Source organism: Coregonus clupeaformis, unplaced genomic scaffold (genome assembly GCF_020615455.1).
Source record: "Coregonus clupeaformis isolate EN_2021a unplaced genomic scaffold, ASM2061545v1 scaf0135, whole genome shotgun sequence".
NCBI lineage: Eukaryota > Metazoa > Chordata > Actinopteri > Salmoniformes > Salmonidae > Coregonus > Coregonus clupeaformis.
The window spans coordinates 295,963-317,153 of NW_025533590.1; the positions used below are offsets into that span (position 1 = coordinate 295,963).

The 21,191-nt window shown below is 42.1% G+C and overlaps 1 long non-coding RNA gene across 1 annotated transcript in view; it reads right to left on the reverse strand.

Annotated features, from left to right (window-relative positions):
* Positions 1-1,344: 1,344 nt before the first annotated feature.
* Positions 1,345-21,191, reverse strand: part of LOC121531253 — a 78,874-nt gene continuing 59,027 nt past the window's right edge. Inside the window, exon 3 of the long non-coding RNA XR_005994103.1 lies at positions 1,345-1,534. This is a non-coding gene — a long non-coding RNA (uncharacterized LOC121531253). The remainder of the gene's footprint in view (positions 1,535-21,191) is intronic.

The following is a 21,191-nucleotide window of genomic DNA, read 5'->3' on the forward strand; positions in this document are numbered from 1 at the left end:
CAACGCGATGGCTCTCAAGGAACGACACTGGACTTTGTGCAAACTGGAAACCACATATCCTGAGGCCACATTTATTGTAGCTGGGGCCTTTAATAAAGCACTTCTGAGGAAAACACTACCAAAGTTTTATCGCTTTAGTGCTACTCGTTCATTGATAACTGTTGACCATTGCTACTCCCCCTTCTGGGATGGCTACAAGGCCCTCCCCCGCCCTCCCTTAGGCAAATCAGACATGCCTCCATTCTGCTCCTCCCTTCCTATAGGCAGAAACTTAAACAGGAAGTTCCATCGGTAACCCACGTCGTGGACAAATACGCCTTACTCCCAGACAAGCTAAACCCTTTCCTCGCCCGCTTCGAGGAAAACACAGTGCCGCTGATGGGAGCCACAGCTGCTCATGAGGACTGTGAGCTCTCGTTCTCCGTGGCCGATTTGAATAAGACATTTTAAGCATGTTAACCCTCGCAATGCTGCCGGCCCAGATGGCATCCCTAGCCGCGTCCTCAGAGCATGTGCAGACCAGCTGGCTGGTGTGTTTACGGCTATTCGATCTCTCCCTATCCCAGTCTGTTGTCCCCACTTGCTTCAAGATGTCCACCATTGTTCCTGTACCCAAGAAAGCGAAGGAAACTGAACTAAATGACTATCGCCCCGTAGCACTCACTTCTGTCATCATGAAGTGCTTTGAGAGACTAGTTAAGGATCATATCACCTCCACCTTACCCGACACCCTAGACCCACTACTATTTGCACACCGCCCCAACAGATCCACGGATGACGCAATTGCCATTGCACTGCACATTGCCCTATCCCATCTGGTATGGGATAATAATGATGACAGAACCCTGTGAGTTTGTATTTTGAATTTCGTGATCTCACATTGAGATTTGTGGTTACAAGTACGATTCACAAATGTGTAATTTCATTTCATGTGGGAAAAATGTAACAACATTCACAAACGTGTAACTTGGCATTTGAATACATTCAATAAGATTTGCAAGCATAATTTCATAAATCAATTTATGACTATGAATATTCTGCTGTGAATAAAAAATACACTTGCAGATTTTTAATATGCGTACACTCGGAGTTCTGTCACTGTTGTCATGTTTTTTGTATTTTTTTGTATTATTCTTTATTTTTTATTAACCAATCCTCTTCGGAGGACTCATGTCTTTGTAGCTATTTTTTGCAGCTTTTCTGCTACATATAGCAAAAAAGAGACCATGTTTGATTGCGGCTTTATTAACGCAATGATTTTATTGATTTTATTAACATTGTTTGCAAACTGATATGTGACACGTATTAATGCCATAATAACATTGCAAAAATGTTGGGCTCATAACAGGTGGGGCTGCCCTGAATAACATGTCGCCACTGATCATCACACAGACAGACAGCCAGAGTGAAGAAGGTTTACATAGTGCATACATTATATTACCACCAGCAGAGCTTACTTCTCTGTGCTCTGGAGTGATCGCAGGTAGTTGTTCAGAAGGCTCTAGAGGTTCTTGGAATATTCTCTCTGTAGCACCTGTAGAGAGATGGCTAGAGTTACTGAATGCAATTGAAAGAGAGCGTAAGAGAGTTAACATTTACATAGTTGATTATTGAGGACTATAAGGCTGCCTTCCAATCAGACAAATGGATGTTGAAAAGACACAGCACCCCAATGGCTTTCAAATGTTGGAGTGTGTTGGGGGAGAAACTTGTGTTGTGCTGTCATTAGAAAAATTGCAAAGACTATCCTTCAATGAATTAAAAACATAAAAAAGCATTTTTCCCGACCAAGCAGCTGTGTTGGATATTTGTTTCATGCATTTTGGTTTGAAAGCAGCCTTACTCTGTGGTTCAAGTTGTATCTTCATGTCTGTAACTTCGCTCTCAGCTCTTCACCCTTGACCTTCCATTGGCCTAGGGCCTCCTGCCAAACCCTCTAATGAGTCTCTTTGACAGGGAGTTACTCCAGGAGTAGACATGTTTATTGTGCATAGGGCTTCCCCACTCCTCATGAGTGTGAGTCCAAATCAAAGTTTGCGAAATAGACCACGGAGGGCATTTCTCGAATGCCTACTTTTTCGTACATATTTTGAAGCATGCATCGATGCAAGCTTCAACAGAAAGTATGCAAAGAAAAATTACAAAATATTTATTGAAATCAATGGCAGCCATTATTTGAGCTGAAGCAAGAGAAAATACACTCATATGTTGTCTGACTACAATATTATATCTTGATACGTTAATAAATACATGCAGTGTTTAGCTGCCTACGTACCATGGATCACAAGTCCATAATAAGTCAATAGGGCTAGCTACTAGTACTGTTCGCTAGCCAGATAGCCACAAAGAATTGTTAGCTAGCTACCCATGAAGAATTTACATCTATATTGCATAATATTGGTTTAAGGTCATTCTTTCATGTTAAGCTATCTGGTTAGCTACATTATTACGATTCACATATAGCTAGCGGATAGTTATGAAGTAAAATAGTTGCTTTGTGTATATCTTGTTTCGTCTCTATTGCCATTGTTGTCCTGGCGGGAAGACCCTTCAGTGAATGGGAACTCCATAATAAGTCAATAGGGCTAACTGGCTGGCTAGCTAACCACGAAGAATTGGTTGCTACCCACAAAAATGTACATCTACCTTGCATAACATTAGCTTTAGGTAATGTACTCAAGAGAACATGGTTGGAGAATGCACTCGGAACATGAGCGTGTGGAGCAAGGCGGTATGCATATTGAGAAACACCCCATGTCTCAATTGTCTCAAGGCTTAAAAATCCTTCTTTTTTTATCCTGTCTCCTGCCCTTCATCTACACTGATTGAAGTGGATGTAACAAGTTACATCAGTAAGGGATCATAGCATTCACCTGGATCATCTACAGTACCAGTAAGAGCAAGGAAAAAGGCTAGATTGTGAAATCCACTTCAATCAGTCTCTCTCTCTCTCTCTCTCTCTCTCTCTCTCTCTCTCTCTCTCTCTCTCTCTCTCTCTCTCTCTCTCTCTCTCTCTATCCCCTCAAAGTGGAGAAAAGGAACAAGAAAAACAGGGATCAAATGACAACAAACCAATCATGCCGGAGCAGACCTCCCTTTGAACCTCTCTCTGCGGAAGTCCGTTTTTTTCCCCTCTCTCTCTCTTACCCCCCCTTCCCTCCCTCCCTACACCGGAGATGGGCTTTCAACACACAAAGCCATGGAAAAACAGGCCATGAGTGCCTGAGCCCTGGCCTTGTCTGTGGAGCAGAGGTGTCACAACACTTTGTGGGTCCTGTCTACACCAGGCAGTCACTGTCTCTCTGAGCCTATCCCAGGTCTCTGTACTAACAGGGTTGTATCAATAAGATTAGCCAGCAAACTTTAATCATTGATCATGCCCTCACATCAAAACTCAAGTGAATTTCTCATTAACAGAAAGCTCAAATGTAATGTAAGTTACTGAGAGTATATAGTCAGTTAAACTATTTCAAGCTTCTCATTAGAGAAGTTGTGAATATCTGGGAAAGTTAAATAGCAAAGTAAATGATCCTCCTTTATTAGAGAAAAAACTGGTGTGTGTCAGATCTGTTAACATCTTTATGCAGCTTGTGGTCATTGGGCTGCGGCCAACAAACTCTGCATCCAACAACCTTTCTTCCTGCCCTTATTTTCTTCCCTAAACGACTGAGATACTGGATAGATAAACAACATTTTGTTTACTTAGGTAGTAGCTACACATCTCAACTTCTATAGTAGTGGTGGACATAGGGGAAAGGATAAGAGAACGGGCATATTTAGGATACAACTTCTGTCTACTATACTATATGTTTCCGTGCAGGACAGAGGGTCGAGCTATAAAAAGAGAATGTACAACTAACTGGAACAAACAGTAAGCTAACAGTATGCAGGTACAGTTGAAGTCGGAAGTTTACATACTTCTTAGCCAAATACATTTAAACTAATTTTTTTCACAATTCCTGACATTTAATCCTAATACAAATTCCCTGTTTTAGGTCAGTTAGGATCACTACTTTATTTTAAGAATGTGAAATGTCAGAATAATAGTAGAGAGAATGATTTATTTCAGCTTTTATTTCTTTCATCACATCCCCAGTGGGTCAGAAGTTTACATACACTCAATTAGTATTTGGTAACATTGCCTTTAAATTGTTTAACTTGGGTCAAATGTTTCGGGTAGTCTTCCACAAGCTTCCCACAATAAGTTGGGTCAATGTTGGCCCCTTCTTCCTGACAGAGCTGGTGTAACTTAGTCAGGTTTGTAGGCCTCCTTGCTCGCACATGCTTTTTCAGTTCTGCCCACAAATGTTCAATTGGATTGAGGTCAGGGCTTTGTGAAGGCCACTCCAATACCTTGACTTTGTTGTCCTTAAGCATTTTGCCACAACTTTGGATGTATGCTTGGGGTCATTGTCCATTTGGAAGACCCATTTGCGACCAAGCTTTATCTTCCTGACTGATGTCTTGAGATGTTGCTTCAGTATATCTACATAATTTTCCTTCCTCATGATGCCATCTATTTTGTGAAGTGCACCAGTCCCTCCTGCAGCACAGCACCCCCACAGCATGATGCTGCCACCCCCGTGCGTCACGGTTGGGATGGTGTTCTTCGGCTTGCAAGCGTTCCCATTTTTCCTCCAAGCATAACGATGGTCATTATGGCCAAACAGTTCTATTTTTGTTTCATCAGACCAGAGGACATTTCTCCAAAAAGTACGATCTTTGTCTCCATGTGCAGTTGCAATCCGTAGTCTGGCTTTTTTATGGCGGTTTTGGAGCAGTGGCTTCTTCCTTGCTGAGTGGCCTTTTAGGTTATGTCGATATAGGACTCGTTTTACTGTGGAGGCACTTAGTTTGAACGTAGGCCTTGAAATACATCCACAGGTACACCTCCAATTAACTCGAATTATGTCAATTAGCCTAACGGAAGCTTCTAAATCCATGACATAATTTTCTGGAATTTTCCAAGCTGTTTAAAGGCACAGTCAACTTAGTGTATATAAACTTCTGTCCCACTGGAATTGTGATGCAGTGAATTATAAGTGAAATAATCTGTCTGTAAACAATTGTTTGAAAAATTACTTGTGTCATGCACAAAGTAGATGTCCTAACTGACTTGCCAAAAATATAGTTTGTTAACGAGAAATTTGTGGAGTGGTTAAAAAACGAGTTTTAATGACTCCAACCTAAGTGTATGTAAACTTCCGACTTCAACTGTATGTCGCAGTTAACCTGTCCCTTCTGCCTATTTGAACAGTTGTAACTGTGTGTGTGTGTGTGTGTGTGTGTGTGTGTGTGTGTGTGTGTGTGTGTGTGTGTGTGTGTGTGTGTGTGTGTGTGTGTGTGTGTGTGTCGTAGGGCTGTGATGATCATGGAAATTTTGGATGACAAATTACAGCATTCTCCATAATAACCTTTCCAATAGAAACACTTTTTTTTACACACATTTTTTCCTTTCCTCCGCTCCTGACAACATGTGCTGCCATAGAAAAATAATTAATAGAACGGGCGTCTCCATTCAAGTCAATGATGGCATAATGGGTGGACTGGTGTACCCACACACAGTGTACCCTTTTTGTCTGAGAGGGAACGGCTTTATCATGTGTGCCCTCAAGGCAGAAGCACTGCTCAAGTGATCCCTTCTGCCTGGCTTGTGCCACCGACTCACGCGCACGCTCACACACACACACACACACACACACACACATCCTGAGCAGTAAACTGTACCTGCATGCCGCTGTTACTCTGTTGCTGAGCCTTGTAACATACATTCTAATTGTCAACAATAGCATCTGTAGGTCGTTCCACCTCAAAAAGCACAAGAAAGTGGATTTCGACACCCACCATCTCAGATTGTTCTGAAATAATTTTTGTTGTTAGAAACAGATAAGATTATCATTCCTACAACATTATTTTGTTGAAAGACCATTTAATCTCTGAGACATTAACCTAATTGATTGTACCCAAATTGGCCATTTTAATTTATAGGATTCATATAACATTGAATAAATATAGTACCCAATTTCCGATTTGGACCAAACTTTTTTAGAACAATGAGTTAGACACACCCCACGCCAATCCGACCCCAACCATGAGTATATAGTATTAGTTCTCTATATTTGACAAGTAGTATGGAGCTGCAGCTCGGAGTATTGTTTTTCATCCTATGTAATGTATTCTCAGTGAATTTGGTGATGTTTTTTTCCTCCTGTTCAGAGAAATGTGTCATTGAAGTTGTTGGGTTTATGTCCCAATTTACATCCTGATATTACCAGGTTCTGATCACTAGAGGGTGCTGTTCCTGCTATTAGGTGGTACTTTTTTAAAGAATCACTATTCCCATTGTTAAGGGGATAGTTCACTAAAATTACAAAATTACATATTGGTTTTCTTACCCTGTAAGAAGTCTATGGACCAGAGGAGTATCCTATGAAGCAGGTTTGAGGAGTTAGGTAACTTTGGTCAACTATGAGTTCAACTTGGGATAACCAGTACATTTCTATGGCATCAAATCCTTCAGAACTAACCAGCTCCTGGGCAGGCTGACTCACGGCTAACTCCACTTACCCTGAATGAAATGACTGAGCCACGAGTTGAGGACCAATGACACAGATTCCAAAGATTGCAAAGATTGCGTCATCATACGCTTAATTTGAAGAAGATGACTGATTATAGATTTTATTAACCTCTACGAGATCGGTGTCCCATATATGGGACGGTTGAGCTAACGTGCGCTAATGTGATGAGCATGACTGTTGTAAGTAACAGAAAACTTTCCAGGACATAGACATGTCTTATGTGGGCAGAAAGCTTACATTCTTGTTAATCTAACTGCACTGTCCAATTTACAGTAGCTATTACAGTGAAAAAATACCATGCTATTGTTTGAGGAGAGTACACAACAACAAAAAGCGTATCACGGCAACTGGTTTGATACATTCACCTCTGAAGGTAAATAATGTACTTACATTCAGTAATCTTGCTCTGATTTGTCATCCGAAGGGTCCCAGAGATAAAATGTAGCATAGTTTTGCATAGCATTTTTATATTCAAATGTAGGAACTGGGTTCTACAGATTAAACCCCTGCTGTCTCTGGCTCCACACCCACCCCGCCCGGCCATCTAGATGTGTGAAAGTTATTGTATAAGCTAATGATCCATCATATATGACATTCCTGGGAGTGTGTACACTTACATTTTGTATTACCATATCATTTTTGTATGTTTTCCATAGTTATGTACTTGAAAATGTATCAATTGACAAATTCGGCACATTTGGGCAGACTTGATACAAAATAGTCCAGTATTGCAATGCTTCACTGGATCAATCTGAAACTTTGCACACACACTCCTGCCATGTAGTGACCAAAATCTAAATTGCAACTAAACTGCAATATTATATTGTGGCGTTTCTCTGGCATTTCAAAGACGATGGAAAAAGAATAATACAATTTTTTTTATTGTTTTTTTAAATAATATTTTACCATATCTAATGTGTTATATTCTCCTACATTCATTTCACATTTCCACAAACTTCAAAGTGTTTCCTTTCAAATGGTATCAAGAATATGCATATCCTTGCTTCAGGTCCTGAGATACAGGCAGTTAGATTTGGGTATGTCATTTTAGGCGAAAATTTTAAAAAGGGGTCAGATCCTTAAGAGGTTAATCAAATGTTTTTTGTGTGTAAAAAAATAGTCATGTTAAAATTCAAATAACTGAAAGTGAGAGGTTGTAATCTGAATAAAGGGAAAAAGGCCATTCTTGAATATTGGGTGAGACAATCTTACTAATTTGCTAGAGAACCAGTTCGGATTTAAATATAACTTTTGTATGACTGAAGCTTTTAGTGATAGGTCTAATGCTTTAATATTTAATCATTTCTGTCCTCAGAATTAATATTCATTATAGAAATAGGCCCGTTTAATTTAGTCTGGCTTGCCGTTCCAAATAAAATTGAATATTTTTTTCTCATATAATTTAAAAAACTGTTCGCTAGGTGTAGGCAAGACCATAAGCAAATAGGTAAACTGGGATAATACTAAAGAGTTAATCAGGGTGATTTTTCCACAAATGGACAGGTATTTACCTTTCCATGGTAGCAAGATCTTATCTATTTTTGCTTCCTTTCTATTAAAATGTATTAGAGTGAGAGCATTTATTTCATTTGGGATATGTATTCCCAAACTACATGGTAATGTAAAAAAAAAAAAATGTGTGATCCAAAACGTAATATAGTACATTTATTTATAATTTGGTTGTAATTCGGAGAGGTTAGAAAATGTATCTTGATCCTCTATGAGGCTGTGGAGGGATTCAAGTTTAAAACTTTCTGAGAAATAGCCATTATTTACTATTTTACACCTAGGGTTACTATACATGATTTTAACCCATTTTATAAGAGATTTATTTATCATTATATATGTTTGTAAATTTACCAATAAAAAATACCATAGTGATTGAGTGTCCATATAGCTGTACCATGATATTTGCAATTGCTACTAAGTAACCCTCCAATTGTTCTCTACTAATTCCCCCACTAAATTCCCTCCCCATCCTGAGTTGGGCCGTCATCCCAGTGATCGGCATACCACCCCCGTCCCTCCGGATCCCTAGGGCCCCAAGAGGCCAGGACCCATCCATCGAAAACAGCACACAGTGCCACCCACAAAACAGAAGCAGGTCAACCGCACTCACCTCAATATATACAGTGGGGAGAACAAGTATTTGATACACTGCCAATTTTGCAGGTTTTCCTACTTACAAAGCATGTAGAGGTCTGTACTTTTTATCATAGGTACACTTCAGTCAGGTCAACACCCTGGTGAGGACGATGAGCAAACAAATGAGATTCCCTGAGAAAGTTTCTGACAGTTTGTGCAGAAACTCTTTGGTTGTGCAAACCCACAGTTTTATCAGCTGTCCGGGTGGCTGGTCTCATACGATCCCGCAGGTGAAGAAGTCAGATGTGGAAGTCCTGGACTGGTGTGGTTAGATCCGGTTGGACAAATTCTCTAACACAACGCTGGAGGCGGCTAATGGTAGAGAAATTAAAATTACATTCTCTGGCATCTGCTCTGGTGGACATTCCTGCAGTCAGCATGCCAATTGCACGCTCTCTCAAAACATGAGACATCTGTGGCATTGTGTTGTGTGACAAAACTGCACATTTTAGAGTGGCCTTTTATTGTCCCCAGCACAAAGTGCCTGCGTAATGATCATGCTGATTAATCAGATTCTTGATATGCCACACCTGTCAGGTGGATGAATTATCTTGGCAAAGGAGAAATGCTCACTAACAGGGATGTAAACAAATTTGTGCACAAAATGTGAGAGAAATAAGCTTTTGTGCATATGGAAAATTTCGGGGATATTTTTTTTCAGCTCATGAAACGTGTGACCAGCACTTTACATGTTGCATTTATATTTTTGTTCACTGAAGAACAAAATAAATGCAATATAAATTTTCCATGCGAAGAAAAAGCTTAATTCTCTCAAATTTGTTTACATCCCTGTTAGTAAGCATTTCTCCTTTGACAAGATAACGCATCCATCTGACAGGTGTGGCATATTAAGTACTGATTAAAAAGCATGATCATTACACAGGTACACAATGCCGTCGGAAAATACCTCTTTGCAAACCAAACAGCCAATAATACAGTGGCTTGCAAAAGTATTCACCACCCCTGGCATTTTTCCTATTTTGTTGTCTTACAACCTGGAATTAAAATTGATTTTTGTATCATTTGATTTACACAACATGCCTACCACTTTGAAGATACACAATATTTTTTATTGTGAAACAAACAAGAAACAAGACAAAAAAACAAAACTTGAGCGTGCATAACTATTCATCCCCCCCAAAGTCAATACTTTGTAGAGCCACCTTTTGCAGCAATTACAGATGCAAGTCTCTTGGGGTATGTCTCTATAAGCTTGGCACATCTAGCCACTGGGATTTTTACCCATTCTTCAAGGCAAAACTGCTCTAGCTCCTTCAAGTTGGATAGGTTCCACTAGTGTACAGCAATCTTTAAGTCATACCACAGATTCTCAATTGGATTGAGGTCTGGGCTTTGACCAGGCCATTCCAAGACATTAAAATGTTTCCCCTTAAACCACTCGAGTGTTGCTTTAGCAGTATGCTTAGGGTCATTGTCCTGCTGGAAGGTGAACCTCCGTCCCACTCTCAAATCTCTGGAAGACTGAAACAGGTTTCCCTCAAGAATTTCCCTGTATTTAGCGCCATCCATCATTCCTTCGATTCTGACCAGTTTCCCAGTCCCTGCCGATGAAAAACATGGTGTTCTCGGGAGATGAGTGGTGTTGGGTTTGCACCAGACACAGCGTTTTCCTTGATGGGAAAAAAGCTCAATTTTAGTCTCATTTGACCAGAGTACCTTCTTCCATATATTTGGAGAGTCTCCCACATGCCTTTTGGTGAACACCAAACGTGTTTGCTAATTTTTTTCTTCACGCAATTGCTTTTTTCTGGCCACTCTTCCATAAAGCCCAGCTCTGTGGAGTGTACGGCGTGAAGTGGTCCTATGTACAGATACTCCAATCTCAGCTGTGGAGCTTTGCAGCTCCTTCAGGGTTATCTTTGGTCTCTTTGTTGCCTCTCTGATTAATGCCCTCCTTGCCTGGTCTGTGAGTTTTGGTTGGCGGCCCTCTCTTGGCAGGTTTGTTGTGGTGCCATATTCTTTCAAATTTTTTATCATGGATTTAATGGTGCTCTGTGGTATGTTCAAAGTTTCGATATTTTTTTATAACCCAACCCTGATCTGTACTTCTCCACAATTTTGTCCCTGACCTGTTTGGAGAGTTCCTTGGTCTTCATGGTGCCGCTTGCTTGGTGGTACCCCTTGTTTAGTGGTGTTGCAGACTCTGGGGCCTTTCAGAACAGGTGTATATATACTGAGATCATGTGACAGATCATGTGACACTTAGATTGCACACAGGTTGACTTTATTTAACTAATTATGTGACTTCTGAAGGTATTTGGTTGCACCAGATTTGATTTAGGGGCTTCAAAACAAAGGGGTTGAATACATATGCATGCACCAACTTTCCATTATTACTTTTTTTGAATTTTTTGTCCATTACATGAAATCCAAATAGAAATCAATTTAAATTACAGGTTGTAATGCAAAAAAAATTGAAAAAACGCCAAGTGGGATGAATACTTTTGCAAGTCACTGTATGCAGCTCCACTACATGATACATTCTTTAAAAAGCCGCGTTAGACAGGATTACCTAAACATATTGACCAGCTCAATTAGACAGAAGCTTTCTATATGCTAGACCAATCCGAACTCCTCTCTCGGCAGGTCCAGCCCACTCATTATCTCAGCCAATCATGGCTAGTGGGAAGGTTGCTGTCTTTTTCTGTGGCTTAACCAACAAGGCTCATAATTTAACAATTTTACAGACGTCATACAAGTTTGTTATTAAGGCACAAGAAAGGTCACATGTTCCAGAAGGCATTTCTGCCAAAAACGCATTTTGATTTTAAAAAATGTTCATTTGACTCTCCTGTGAAGTAGTGATCCGCGACAAATGCCTAGTTTCCTGAAACGAGTCACAAATGTGTTTGATGGATCGCGGGAAAATAGCAGGTATAGGCTTCTGTAGGCTACAGTCCAAGCTATGTCTTCCAGTGGTGCAACTACTGTCGGCATCCAAAGATGATCCAACTTCAATAAACGGTTGGAGGAAAGGACGACAGCAGCGTACGGGTGATACGGTTATCACTTAGGCTATTATTGATATCTACATAGAATGATGTGAATCACACTGCTGCTCTCTCATTTATCTTTTTGCGCCTTATGGATTGTTGTTGTTGTTGTTGTGGATCCCCCCCCCTTTGGTTTTCCGTGCATCGGCAGGACAGAACAGATATGTCTGGTAAGATGAGGGGTGGGTGTGTGTGTCTATTTGTCAATAACAGCTGGTGCGTGATGTCTAAAATTAAAGAAGTCTCGAGGTATTGCTCGCCTGAGGTAGAGTACCTCATGATAAGCTGTAGACCACACTATCTACCAAGAGAGTTTTCATCTATATTATTCGTAGCTATCTATTTACCACCACAAACCGATGCTGGCACTAAGACCGCACTAAAGTAGCTGTATAAGGCCATAAGCAAACAAGAAAATGCTCCTCCAGAAGCGGCGCTCCTAGTGGCCGGAGACTTTAATGCAAGCAAATTTAATCAAGTTTACCTCATTTCTACCAGCATGTCACATATGCAACCAGATGAAAAAAAACTCTAGACCACCTTTACTCCACACACAGAGATGCATACAAATCTCTCCCTCGCACTCCATTAGGCAAATCTGACCATAATTCTATCCTTCTGATTCCTGCTTACAAGCAAAAACTAAAGCAGGAAGTACCAGTGACTCGCTCAATACAGAAGTGGTCAGATGACGGGGATGCTACGCTACAGGACTGTTTTGCTAGCACAGACTGGAATATGTTCCGGGATTCATCCAATGGCATTGAGGAGTATACCACCTCAGTCACCGGCTTCATCAATAAGTGCATTGACGACGTCGTCCCCACAGTGACTGTGCGTACATATCCCAACCAGAAGCCATGGATTACAGGCAACATCCACACCGAGCTAAAGGCTAGAGCTGCCGCTTTCAAGGAGTAGAACACTAATCCGGATGCTTATAAGAAATCCCGCTATGCCCTCAGACGAACCATCAAACAGGCAAAGCGTCAATACAGGACTAAGATTGAATCCTACTACACCGGCTCTGATGCTCGCCGGATGTGGCAGGGCTTGCAAACTATTACGGACTACGAAGGGAAACCCAGCCGCGAGCTGCCCAGTGATGCGAGCCTACCAGATGAGCTAAATGCCTTTTATGCTCGCTTTGAGGCAAGCAACACTGAAGTATGCATGAGAGCACCAGCTCTTCCGGACGACTGTGTGATCATGCTCTCCGTAGCCGATGTGAGCAAGACCTTTAAACAGGTCAACATTCACAAGGCTGCGGTGAAATAGTACAATAAGAACTAACCCAAACAGCAATAGGCAAGGCATATTGACATGGGAGAGAGGCATAACGCAATCACAGGTGTTATTCGAGAGAGCTAAGACAACAACTGGTAATGGCAACGAAAGTTTGGGCTGAGGCTAAACAGATAAACAGGATGGGGTACCGTGTAAAGGAACAGTCCAGCAGGCATCAGCTGTGTAGCTGAGTGATCATAAGGTCCCGTGAACAGCAATAGGTGAGTCCGGGAGCAGTTCATAGGCTGCTACAGCACAGGCGAGCAGGAGGCACGGCTGTTGATTGCGTGTGCTAGCGCACCGGGGCTAGCAGATGGATCTTCGTGGTCGTCGCAATGGGAAGCCTGTTGAAACCACATCAGACGATTACGTCGGCAGACCAGTCGTGATGGATCGGCGGGCTCCGTGTCAACACTAGGATGTCCCATCCGGTTGACAGAGAGGTAGATAGCCGGGAGATGGGCCTGGCTCAAGGCTAGCTCAAGGCTAACTGGTGCGTGCTTCGGACAATGGTGATTAGCCATCAACAACAACAGCCATTCGGTTGCAGCTAGCTAGTTGCGATGATCCGGTGTTAAGGTCCAGTGATTCAGTGATTCCGGCAGAAAATCCGATATGCTCTGGGTCGATAGCACGCTGTGCAGACTGGCCAATAATTGTCCAGGCTAGAGCTGGCTGGTAGGTAGTGCAGGCCACGGACAGTGGTGAAGACCACAAACAGTGGCTAATAGCAAGTAGCTAGTTAGCTAGCTAACTGGCTAGCTGGCTAGTTTCAGTCAGAGGTTCTTGATAAAAGGTATAAAGAAATAATAGAATCCGTTCCACATTGGGTGAGGCGGGTTGCAGGAAAGTATATTGAGTTAAAGGATGTAAAAGTGAGATAGAGAAATGTATACGAAAAAAAGACAAAAAAACAGGCTATTTACACAACAGAATACAAAACCGCACTGCTAAGCCATCTTGGAACTAATAGCCCTACCAAGTTGAAAGTCATTATACAGCCTAGACTAGATAAAATATTAACTAGGCCTAACACTGTTTTGTTTTGAACAATGGCTTAATGAGATTGTGTGTGCCTTTTGTAACAATTTAAATAAGAAGAATGACATTATGCACCCAATCACAGTTATGGTATAACCAATGTGTCCTTTATATTGCGATCTTCCCGACAATTGACCCCTCTGTGCTCAACGCGTGTCACGTTCGTTGTAAGAAGCGGACCAAGGCGCAGCGTGATATGCGTACATCTTTTAATGAGTACTTTATACAAATGACAAAACAACAAAACGATTCGTGAAGTCCTAGGTTAAACACCAAAACAAACCTTACGGAACAAGATCCCACAATGAACTGTGCAAAACAGGCTGCCTAAGTCTGGTTCCCAATCAGAGACAACGAGCCACAGCTGCCTCTGATTGGGAACCACCCCGGCCAACATAGAAATACACGAACTAGAACATGAACATAGAAAACACAACACAGACACTACACACCCTGGCTCAACTTTTAAGAGTCCCCAGAGCCAGGGCGTGACAACGCGATATAGATATCAATGATGTTTGGCCACGACGATGGGACTATGTGTCCTTCCAGACGCCCAACCCTACCTCAAGATCTAGATTGTTTTTGAATAGGATCATAACACATTTTGAATTCCTTAATCCATGACAGAAATAGATTTTAACAGCCACTTCGTCAGAATACAGTGTCTTGCAAAAGTATTCATCCAATCTGTAATATAAATGGATTTTTATTTGGATTTCATGTAATGGACATACACAAAATAGTCCAAATTGGTGAAGTGAAATGAAAAAAATAACTTGTTTAAAGAAATTTTACAAAATAAATAACGGAAAAGTGGTGCGTGCATATGTATTCACCCCCTTTGCTTTGAAGCCCCTAAATAAGATCTGGTGCAACCAAATACCTTCAGAAGTAACATAATTAGTTAAATAAAGTCCACCTGTGTGCAATCTAAGTGTCACATGATCTGTCACATGATCTTAGTATATATACACCTGTTCTGAAAGGCCCCAGAGTCTGCAACACCACTACGCAAGGGGCACCACCAAGAAAGCGGCACCATGAAGACCAAGGAGCTCTCCAAACAGGTCAGGGACAAAGTTGTGGAGAAGTACAGATCAGGGTTGGTAAAAAAAAAAATCAGAAACTTTGAACATCCCACGGAGCCAAAACTCCCGGACCAGGTAAGGAGGGCATTAATCAGAGAGGCAACAAAGACACCAAAGATAACCCTGAAGGAGCTGCAAAGCTCCACAGCGGAGATTGGAGTATCTGTCCATAGGACCACTTTAAGCCATACACTCCACAGAGCTGGGCTTTACGGAAGAGTGGCCAGAAAAAATCCATTGCTTAAAGAAATAAATAAGCAAACACATTTGGTGTTCACCAAAAGGCATGTGGGAGACTCTCCAAACATATGGAAGAAGGTACTCTGCTCAGAAAACGCTATGTCTGGCGCAAACCCAACAGCTCTCATCACCCGAGAACATCATCCCCACAGTGAAGCATGGTGGTGGCAGCATCATGCTGTGGGGATGTTTTTCATTGGCAGGGACTGGGGAACTGGTCAGAATTGAAGCAATGATGGATGGCGCTAAATACAGGGAAATTCTTGAGAGAAACCTGTTTCAGTCTTCCAGAGATTTGAGACTGGAACGGAGGTTCACCTTCCAGCAGGACAATGACCCTAAGCATACTGCTAAAGTTTAAGGGGAAACATTTAAATGTCTTGGAATGGCCTAGTCAAAGCCCAGACCTCAATCCAATTGAGAATCTGTGGTATGACTTAAGATTGCTGTACACCAGCGGAACCCATCCAACTTGAAGGAGCTGGAGCAGTTTTGCCTTGAAGAATGGGCAAAAATCCCAGTGGCTAGATGTGCCAAGCTTATAGAGACATACCCCAAGAGACTTGCAGCTGTAATTGCTGCAAAAGGTGGCTCTACAAAGTATTGACTTTGGGGGGGGTGAATAGTTATGCATGCTCAAGTTTTCTTTTTTTTTGGTCTTATTTGTTGTTTGTTTCACGATAAAAAGTATTTTGCATCTTCAAAGTGGTAGGCATGTTGTGTAAATCAAATGATACAAACCCCCCAAAAATCCATTTTAATTCCAGTTTGTAAGGCAACAAATTAGAAAGAATTGATCCTATGGCCCTTAAGAAGTTGGGACCCATCCCTTGAAAAGAGCACAAAGTGCTACTTACAGGACAAAGAGCATGGAACGCCAGGGTTGTGGGTTCGATTCCCACGGGGGGCCAGTATGAAAAAAAGTGATGTATGCACTAACTGTAAGTTGCTCTGGATAAGAGCGTCTGCTAAATGACTAAAATGTAAATAATGTAGACACCTCCTATGAAGGATTGTTACCTTTAACAAGTACCGGCAGTAGAAAATCAACATTTAGGTAAGCAGATATTATTTATTTTATATTACATCATTGCCTCATAGCATCGACTGTGGGATGGATAAAGCCACACGCCCCACCCACACAAACACATCTACACCGCTCCCCTTCCACCAATACACCCACGCACGCACGCATACACACAAACACACATCCTCAAGCATCCGACCACGAGCTCAGTTGTTCATCAGTTGTTCCATCCCAGAGCCCAGCTCAAGAGTAGACTAGCTGTGTGAATGCATATACAATTGCAGCTGTTCAATATGAGCGCTAAATTGAGCAGGAATGAGAAGATTTGATTACCCAATGTCTAATACTGGCTTTTGGAGCTCAGATACCCCCCTTCCCTACAACACACATGCTGGTCCCTCGTGGAGACCCTTCTTCTCCACCACCTCTCTGCAGTGAGACCATTATGATTATGTTGTGCTGCCAGGGCCATGGTATTCTGCCCCTTCTCTGATTTTCAGAGTGCGACCCTCCCCGTATGGGTTACTGCAACCAGTGTTGCCAACACTGCCACTACCTGGGTGGTGGTACTCCACCGGAATTCCCACCGGCTAGGTACTGTGGTCGTCAAGGTTCTCTTAGCACCTTTGAGAATTTCCTTGTATATTATGCTCACCCATACGGTGGCCTTGACTTAGTTGGACCAACTCCAACACACTGATTTCAGATCAGTACTACACAAACAAACGTACAGACAAGATGTGTCCTTGTGCTCCAACTAGGTAATGTACAAAGGTAAACCCCATACACAGACACATGGACACAGCTTCCTGCCAAGCCAAGGGGTGAGGGGGGCACCGGGTGCACATGGGGCTGGGAGAGGAGAAATTGAGAGAAAAAAGCAAGAGGCAAGTAGACAAGAGAAGAGGAAGGAGGAGGTGAGTGTGTGTGTGTGGGGGGGTCACACATTCCTGGCTTAATGCATGGAGGATTCAATTCCAGCCTTGTTTCCTGTGCACTGTCCTTAGATCAAAGAGATTGGGGGGAGGGGTGGGGTGGAGGGGAAGAGAGAGGAAAGAGGAGTTGGTCCTGACTGGTGGGGAACAAAGCTGTCAGTGTGTGAATGGGGGATCTGACTGGGCTCCTCTCTGTTTCTCTCTTTTTCACCCTCTCCTCTCTTCCCCTCTCTCTGTTTCTCTCCCTCTTGCCCTCCCTCTCTCTTTCTTTTTCTCTCTCCCTCTTTCTCCATTTCTCTCTCGGCCCTCTGGGCCACATCTGGGCCACATCTGTTCTGCTCATTTACGCTCAGAAGACCCAGACCTGACTCCTTCCATCCATCCACCCCCCCCTTCTTTCCCTTGTCATGCAGCAAGTTGGAGCGCAATCAGACATTAAAGCTGCAATATGTACAGTGAGGGAAAAAAGTATTTGATCCCCTGCTGATTTTGTACGTTTGCCCACTGACAAAGACATGATCAGTCTATAATTTTAATGGTAGGTTTATTTGAACAGTGAGAGACAGAATAACAACAAAAAAATCCAGAGAAACGCATGTAAAAAATGCTATAAATTGATTTGCATTTTAATGAGGGAAATAAGTATTTGACCCCTCTGCAAAACATGACTTCGTACTTGGTGGCAAAACCCTTGTTGGCAATCACAGAGGTCAGACGTTTGTTGTAGTTGGCCACCAGGTTTGCACACATCTCAGGAGGGATTTTGTTCCACTCCTCTTTGCAGATCTTCTCCAAGTCATTAAGGTTTCGAGGCTGACGTTTGGCAACTCGAACCTTCAGCTCCCTCCACAGATTTTCTATGGGATTAAGGTCTGGAGGCTGGCTAGGCCACTCCAGGACCTTAATGTGCTTCTTCTTGAGACACTCCTTTGTTGCCTTGGCCATGTGTTTTGGGTCATTGTCATGCTGAAATACCCATCCACAACCATTTTCAATGCCCTGGCTGAGGGAAGGAGGTTCTCACCCAAGATTTGACGGTACATGGCCCCATCCATCGTCCCTTTGAAGCGGTGAAGTTGTCCTGTCCCCTTAGCAGAAAAACACCCCTAAAGTATAATGTTTCCACCTCCATGTTTGACGGTGGGGATGGTGTTCTTGGGGTTATAGGCAGCATTCCTCCTCCTCCAAACACGGCGAGTTGAGTTGATGCCAAAGAGCTGGATTTTGGTCTCAACTGACCACAACATTTTCACCCAGTTCTCCTCTGAGTCATTCAGATGTTCATTGGCAAACTTCAGACGGCCCTGTATATGTGCTTTCTTGAGCAGGGGGACCTTGCGGGCACTGCAGGATTTCAGTCCTTCACGGCGTAGTGTGTTATCAATTGTTTCTTGGCGACTATGGTCCCAGCTGCCATGAGATCATTGACAAGATCCTCCCGTGTAGTTCTGGGCTGATTCCTCACCGTTCTCATGATCATTGCAACTCCACGAGGTGAGATCTTGCATGGAGCCTCAGGCCGAGGGAGATTGACAGTTCTTTTGTGTTTCTTCCATTTGTGAATAATCGCACCAACTGTTGTCACCTTCTCACCAAGCTGCTTGGCGATGGTCTTGTAGCCCATTCCAGCCTTGTGTAGGTCTACAATCTTGTCCCTGACATCCTTGGAGAGCTCTTTGGTCTTGGCCATGGTGGAGAGTTTGGAATCTGATTGATTGATTGCTTCTGTGGACAAACTGAGATTAGGAGCACTCCCTTTAAGAGTGTGCTCCTAATCTCAGCTCGTTACCTGTATAAAAGACACCTGGGAGCAAGAAATCTTTCTGATTGAGAGGGGGTCAAATACTTATTTCCCTCATTAAAATGCAAATCAATTTATAACATTTTTGACATGCGTTTTTCTGGATTCTTTTGTTGTTATTCTGTCTCTCAATGTTCAAATAAACCTACCATTAAAATTATAGACTGATCATTTCTTTGTCAGTGGGCAAACGTACAAAATCAGCAGGGGATCAAATACTTTTTTCCCTCACTGTAACTTTTTGGGCAACCTGACCAAATTCACATAGAAATGTGTGTTATAGATTTGTCATTCTCTTTGAAAGCAAGTCTAAGAAGTGGTAGATCTGTTCTTTGTGCACTATTTCTATGCTTCCAGTTCTTAAGTTAAGTTTTTGCATATTTTACTTTTGGTTTTGTACACCAGCTTCAAACAGCTGAAAATACAATGTTTTTTGTTATGGAAAATATATTTCACAACAGTTTAGATGGTACAATTATTATTATTATTACAATTATTCTCTATTGGAATGATTATTAACTATTAGAATTTTAGCAACCAGGAAATGGCAGAGCGATTTCTGCACAGTGCATCTTTAAGAGGCAGGATACTTAAGACGGGTCCATGTGTCAATCACTGTACTACACACACACACACAAACATTGTGCTCATTTGCCATGTCATGTGGAATGGTGAGACATGGCTCATTGCCACGGCAACCAAGGCCATTGGTGGCGGGAGGCGTTCTGCCACCTCCGTGGTCTGGCCGTTCCAGGGTTTCCGTTAGGAAAATGTGGCGCAGGACAAGGTGACCGGGAAGATTTTAATTTGCCGGCCATTTGAGAACTTTACCGGACACCCATTAGGGCGTCCACCCCTCAGAATGACATAAATCACATTTAGATTATGGTAATTCATTTTAACAGAACATGCAACTCCTGTAATGAAGCAGCCAATAAAACGTCATTTTCAAAAATTTGCCAAACACCAATCTAAACAGCGCACGTGATGCGAGCGGTTCCAGAGATGAAAATCTCTGTTAGAAACTTAGAAAGAGGATTAATCTAAAGATGGACCAACTACCATGGTTTGCTAATATGACTAGGATTGTGCCTTTGTCACAACAAATTAAAGTTGATATGAAAACCAATAGAACAAGAGAGAAATGCTGGTTTCAATAGCATATGAGGAAGTCTTTATAAAATAATTGCCTCCACATTTCAATGGTCGTATTTTGCTTAGGCTACTTTGAAGCAAGGTAAGACATGCCTCATAATATGAATTAAAATGTTCAGGTTTCAAGCAATTAAGTATGAGTTTTCAAAATGCATACTGCCCCCAGCTCATATTGCAAAGTGGTGGGTGAAGCGCTGATAGCCTGCCTACCATTGCCTATGCACTTGAATGGGGAATGGGAGGCATGCTTCAATTACCATTAAATAAATAAAAATAGTAGCTCTTTTTAATCGTGGCCATCAAAACTGTTTTTAACAAGCGATTGCATTTAGAATTGTTGCGCAATGACTGGGCTTATAAAGGCAAGTTTCACTCCAGCACCAACAAGCTGAGGAGCTGCAGCAGCTCTAGCAGCTGAGGTGATATTCCGCTCAAAATAGGCTCTGTATGCTGTGTGATAAATATGATACACGACGACTAACATTTTTTAAAATTAAGCTATAGACCAGGGGTCTCCAACCCTGTTCCTGGAGAGCTATCCTCCTGTAGGATTTCCCTCCAACCCCAGCTGTAAATAACCTGGTTCAGTTTATCGACTAGCTAATTATTAGAATCAGGTGTGCTAGATTAGAGTTGGAGTGAAAACCTATGGGATGGTAACTCTCCAGGAACAGAGTTGGTGAGCCCTGCTATAGACCGATTAGCATGACGGTCAAATATTTTTCCATCGACCGGTATTTCCATCAATTAATAAAAAGCATTATTTTGCAATGGAATTGATTTTTCTCCAAGGTCAACTGGGCCGGCAACAATTACATATTTCAGCTTTTCATATTTTTGGGGTTTGTCAAAAGCCAGAAATTACCGGCTAACGGAA